The 6,169-nt window shown below is 32.2% G+C and overlaps 1 long non-coding RNA gene across 1 annotated transcript; it reads right to left on the bottom strand.

Moving 5' to 3' along the window:
* Positions 1 to 4,241: 4,241 nt before the first annotated feature.
* On the bottom strand, positions 4,242 to 5,961 carry LOC135265939 (uncharacterized). The gene is made up of 3 exons (XR_010333819.1): positions 5,608 to 5,961; positions 4,513 to 4,630; positions 4,242 to 4,459 (listed from the first exon to the last, which is right to left on the bottom strand). It is a non-coding gene; the product is annotated as an uncharacterized LOC135265939 (long non-coding RNA).
* Between the last annotated feature and the right edge of the window lie 208 nt (positions 5,962 to 6,169).

Below are 6,169 nucleotides of genomic sequence, written 5' to 3'. Positions count from 1 at the left end.
TGTATTTTAAATCACAAGGCATTTTCTGTTAAAGCACATTTGTTTCAAATATTAATTATTTTCAAACTCATATCTCGCTTATGGTTAGTCCTACATGAAAAATGCAAATAACTAATTTGTAGGAAATTTTATCAGCTTTAATTTTAGTAAAAAGGTAAAAATTGATAGGAGTAACTGCTTTCGAGATATAAACAAGAAACCAAAAAACTGTTACCTTAATTAAGCGCTTGCATATAAGCAAATTTAGTACTATTAGTATTATTATTATTGATGTTATTGTTATTAATATGACGACTAAAAACGACTCTGAAGACTTTGGTGACTTTTATGTCTTCCCCTTTTTCCTATACAAATGTGTTAGACTCAATTAATTTAGTTTAATTTCGGTTTTTCAAACATTTTATTTTAAAGCAAATTTTTGTTAAAGATTATTTATATCCAACTCTATAACTCGCTTATGGTTGGTCTTACAAAAGAAATGCAATTAACTATTTTGTAGGAAATTTTATCAGCTTTAATTTTGAAAGAAAGATAAAAATTGATAGGAGTAATTGTTTTCGAGATATAAGCTAAAAACCACAGTGAAAACTGTAACAGTTACTGAACAAAAATGTTATTCAGTTTTCAATGTTTGAGACGAAGACGAAAATGCAGCATTTAAAAACGACTCTGAAGACTTCAGCGACTTTTATGTCACCTCCTTTTTCTTCTAATAAAGTATTTGACCCAATAAATTAAGTGTATTTTAAATCACAAGACATTTTCTGTTAAAGCACTTTTTTTTTAAATATTAATAATTTTTAAACTTATATCTCGCTTATGGTTAGTCTTACATGAAAAATGCAAATAACTATTTTGTAGGAAATTTTATCAGCTTTAATTTTAGTAAAAAGATAATTTTGATATAAGTAACTGTTTTCGAGATATAAGCAAGAAACCAAAAAACTGTTACCTTAATTAAGCGTTTGCATGTAAGCAAATTTGGTACTATTAGTATTATTATTATTAATGTTATTGTTATTAATATGACGATTAAAGACGACTCTGAAACCTTTAGTGACTTTTATGTCTTCTCCTTTTTCCTCTACTAAAGTGTTAGACACAATTAATTTAGTTTAATTTTAGTTTTTCAAACATTTTATTTTAAAGCAAGTTTTTGTTAAATATTATTTAAATCCAACTCTATAACTCGCTTATGGTTGGTCCTACAAGAAAAATGCAAATAACTATTTTGTAGGAAATTTTATCGGCTTGAATTTTGAAAAAAAGATAAAAATTGATAGGAGTAACTGTTTTCGAGATATAAGCAAAAAACCAATAAGAAAACTGTAACTGTTACTGAACAAAAATGTAATATAGTTTTCAATGTTTGAGACGATGACAAAAATGCAGCATTTAAAAACGACTCTGAAGACTTCAGTGACTTTTATGTCACCTCCTTTTTCTTCTAATAAAGTATTGGACCCAATAAATTAAGTGTATTTTAAATCACAAGGCATTTTCTGTTAAAGCACATTTGTTTCAAATATTAATTATTTTCAAACTTATATCTCGCTTATGGTTAGTCCTACATGAAAAATGCAAATAACTAATTTGTAGGAAATTTTATCAGCTTTAATTTTAGTAAAAAGGTAAAAATTGATAGGAGTAACTGCTTTCGAGATATAAACAAGAAACCAAAAAACTGTTACCTTAATTAAGCGCTTGCATATAAGCAAATTTAGTACTATTAGTATTATTATTATTGATGTTATTGTTATTAATATGACGACTAAAAACGACTCTGAAGACTTTGGTGACTTTTATGTCTTCCCCTTTTTCCTATACAAATGTGTTAGACTCAATTAATTTAGTTTAATTTCGGTTTTTCAAACATTTTATTTTAAAGCAAATTTTTGTTAAAGATTATTTATATCCAACTCGATAACTCGCTTATGGTTGGTCTTACAAAAGAAATGCAATTAACTATTTTGTAGGAAATTTTATCAGCTTTAATTTTGAAAGAAAGATAAAAATTGATAGGAGTAATTGTTTTCGAGATATAAGCTAAAAACCAAAGTGAAAACTGTAACAGTTACTGAACAAAAATGTTATTCAGTTTTCAATGTTTGAGACGAAGACGAAAATGCAGCATTTAAAAACGACTCTGAAGACTTCAGCGACTTTTATGTCACCTCCTTTTTCTTCTAATAAAGTATTTGACCCAATAAATTAAGTGTATTTTAAATCACAAGACATTTTCTGTTAAAGCACTTTTTTTTTAAATATTAATAATTTTTAAACTTATATCTCGCTTATGGTTAGTCTTACATGAAAAATGCAAATAACTATTTTGTAGGAAATTTTATCAGCTTTAATTTTAGTAAAAAGATAATTTTGATATAAGTAACTGTTTTCGAGATATAAGCAAGAAACCAAAAAACTGTTACCTTAATTAAGCGTTTGCATGTAAGCAAATTTGGTACTATTAGTATTATTATTATTAATGTTATTGTTATTATTATGACGATTAAAGACGACTCTGAAACCTTTAGTGACTTTTATGTCTTCTCCTTTTTCCTCTACTAAAGTGTTAGACACAATTAATTTAGTTTAATTTTAGTTTTTCAAACATTTTATTTTAAAGCAAGTTTTTGTTAAATATTATTTAAATCCAACTCTATAACTCGCTTATGGTTGGTCCTACAAGAAAAATGCAAATAACTATTTTGTAGGAAATTTTATCAGCTTTAATTTTAAAAGAAAGATAAAAATTGATAGGAGTAACTGTTTTCGAGATATAAGCAAAAAACCAATAAGAAAACTGTAACTGTTACTGTCGCTTGTCGCTTGAGAGTATAAGGAAAATGGCGACCACGACACACGTCTGTAAACAGTGCCGTGAAACAGTAAATATAAACATCGACAAAGTGATCCTTTGTTATGGAAAGTGCAACACATGCATTCACTATGCATGCAGCCCATACAAACCTGGAGAAATCAAGGTACTAGATAACTACAAGGAAAATATCAAATGGGTGTGCGACTCCTGCAGAATCAGACCCTCGCAAGAGGAAGCGATGAGACACCTTATAGATATTGTAAGTAACCTTAAGGGAAAAATTGACGACTGTCTGAAACAAATACAAAATCAAAACGGAACAATACAAAGGTTAGATCAGCTGTTAGCGGAGTCACAAACCAAATCGTCCAAACCAATAACAAGATCCAACAAAGGACACACAGATGTCATCACAAACCAAGAAAGAGAAAACCTGACGAACGTAAAAGCTCAGAAAAAAAGTAACAAGCCATCTGACAGGGTGATAGAAAACAACAAGCAAAAAAAACAAGTTGACAAGGAGGGTAACACAGTCCAGGACAAAAAACCCGAAACAAGCCAATCATTAAACCAACGAAACGACGAAAAAGAAAAAGACATCAGGACAAAGGTTGCAAAAAAATCGAAACAGGACGTAATCACAGGGACAGCTAGAGTAGATGAGGCTGACGGCTTCAGAGGCGCCCGTAAGATGGGATGGCTGTTTGTTGGCCGTGCAACAAGTACTACGACAGAAGATAAAGTATCAAATTATCTCAAACAACTACATCCTGATGAACATTTCACTGTGGAAGAACTACCCAAGCACATCAACAATAAGAGTCAAAATAAATCCTTTAAAGTTGGACTACGATTTGAATTAGTAGAAGAAATGATGAAACCTGAGTCGTGGCCCGAAAACCTAACCATACAGAGGTTCAAGTTTTTTCGAAGACCCCAACAAATCGGTAGGTTTTGAAAACCTAACCACAATAATAAACTATAACATACAATCACTATCGAAAAAAATAGACGCACTGACTATACAGTTAACAGAAGACGAAGTAGACATTGTAATTATCACTGAGCACTGGTGCAAGGACAACACCCTGGAAAGCTTAACCATCCCAGGATATAATATTATAAGCCACTTTAGCAGATCACTTAACCAGCATGGCGGATCCTTAATAGCAACAAGGGAGGGTATTTCCGCAAAAAATATTGAAGGCATTAGACCCCTATGTGAAGAATTCACTGCAGAAATCTCAGCTGCTGAGATTCCTTCAAAAAACTTAATAATAATGGCGGTATATCGATCTCCAAATCAGAACTTCAAGCACTTCATAGATAAAATTAATGAAGCACTAGAAAACCTGACACAAAGGAACCACTCTAGACGATACATTGTCGCTGGGGACTTTAACACCAATATTCTCAAGGATGGCGTCGAACAATCTTTATTAATCGAAACTTTCACAACATATGGTATGCAACCACTAATGAGAGAGGCATCTAGAACAACTGAAACTTCTTCTAGCTGCATAGATAATATATTTTCAAATATTAACATAGAAGAAATCTTCTCAAAAGAGACAAAAAGTTGGTGCATGTCTGATCACTACTGTCAAGTCCTGAAGATTAAGAACCCAGTGCAAGAACCTAGAAAACCAGAAAAACATATATACAGAAGAATAAATGAACAGAATACTTACTACTTTAAGGAGTACTTAACCGGAATTGAGTGGGCTCGTGTCTTCAAACACCGTAATGCAAAAGAGGCCTACACTGTCTTCCATACAACTCTGACAGCTGCCTTTGACAAATTCTTCCCTAGAAAAGAAAAAATTAATAAACCAAAATTCAATAAGAGACCTACGTGGATTAGTAAAAAAATCATGAGTATGAAAAATACACTAGAAGCTCTACAAACAATAGCAAGAGTTGAGAAAAGCCAACAATCAGCTGAGGTCTTCAAGTCATATAAACGCAGCTACTTCCAAGAAATTGAAGAAAACCACAGAAACTACAACGCTTATATCCTAAACAATGCTGATAATAAGCAAAAAGCCATTTGGAAAATCATCAATACAAAAACGAAGACAAGCAATACCAAAGAATGCAAATTGAATGCCGACGACCTCAATCTCTACTTTGCCACGATAGGAGAGAAAACGTCAGACAGTATAAAAAAAATCGACAAAGATCCTTGTGATTTCCTCAAGGCGTGTAAAAGCAATGCAAAATCGTTTTGGTTAGCGCCTGTTAGTGAAGAAGAGGTCACAAGACTGATAAGATCCTTAAAATGCAAAAACTCCAAAGATGTGTACGATATGTCTACGTCATTTTTGAAAGAAATACTCCTAGAAATTACAAATCCACTTACTATGCTCATAAACAAAAGTTTTATTGAAGGATACTTTCCTGACGAGTTAAAGGTGGCAAAAATTATTCCGGTTCCAAAAGAAAAAGGCGAAGTAGAAAACATCAACAAATTTAGACCAATCTCTATTCTACCTACAATTTCAAAAGTCTTCGAGGCTGCTCTGAAGAATCGTTTAATGAAGTATCTTGAGCAAAATGACTTATTTAGTGAGTCACAACATGGCTATAGAAGTGGTAGATCAACCATTACTGCAGCATTGGATCTATACAAGAAAATAACAAGAGCCCTAGATAACCGAGAAATGGTAGAAGTAGCGATGTGCGATCTAAGCAAAGCGTTTGACACCCTGCCACACAAGTTGATTCTACAAAAATTACAACACTATGGGATACGAGGGATCACGCAAGAAATTTTTAAGTCCTACCTTGAAAATAGAACCCAGATAGTAAAATGGAATGAAAAATGGTCAAAGCCTCTGCCAACAAGGTGTGGAGTGCCCCAGGGATCAATCCTCGGTCCACTGCTATTTATAATCTATGTAAATGACTTGCCTATCAATATGAGAGTGGATGGACAGTGTCTATATGCGGACGACACTTCCTTCTGCATCAAAGAAGAAACAGAGGATACGCTAAAACCAAAAATGAGAAAAATCCTTGAAGATGCCAATGAATGGTTCACAGCAAATAAACTGAAACTCAATGGAGACAAGACTCAGGAACTATTTATATCTTCAAAACCCACCAACGTCACATCGGTAAAATTCTTGGGATTTTACCTAAATATGGCAATAAATCTATTACTATGAACAAAAATGTAATTCAGTTTTCAATGTTTGAGACGAAGACGAAAATGCAGCATTTAAAATCGACTCTGAAGACTTCAGTGACTTATATGTCACCTCCTTTTTCTTCTAATAAAGTATTGGACCTAATAAATTAAGTGTATTTTAAATCACAAAACATTTTCTGTTAAAGCACTTTTTT

Source organism: Tribolium castaneum, chromosome 4 (assembly GCF_031307605.1).
Source record: "Tribolium castaneum strain GA2 chromosome 4, icTriCast1.1, whole genome shotgun sequence".
NCBI classification, from domain to species: Eukaryota; Metazoa; Arthropoda; class Insecta; order Coleoptera; family Tenebrionidae; genus Tribolium; species Tribolium castaneum.
Note: the sequence above shows the minus strand (reverse complement) of the source record. Positions and strands in the feature narration are given on the sequence as shown.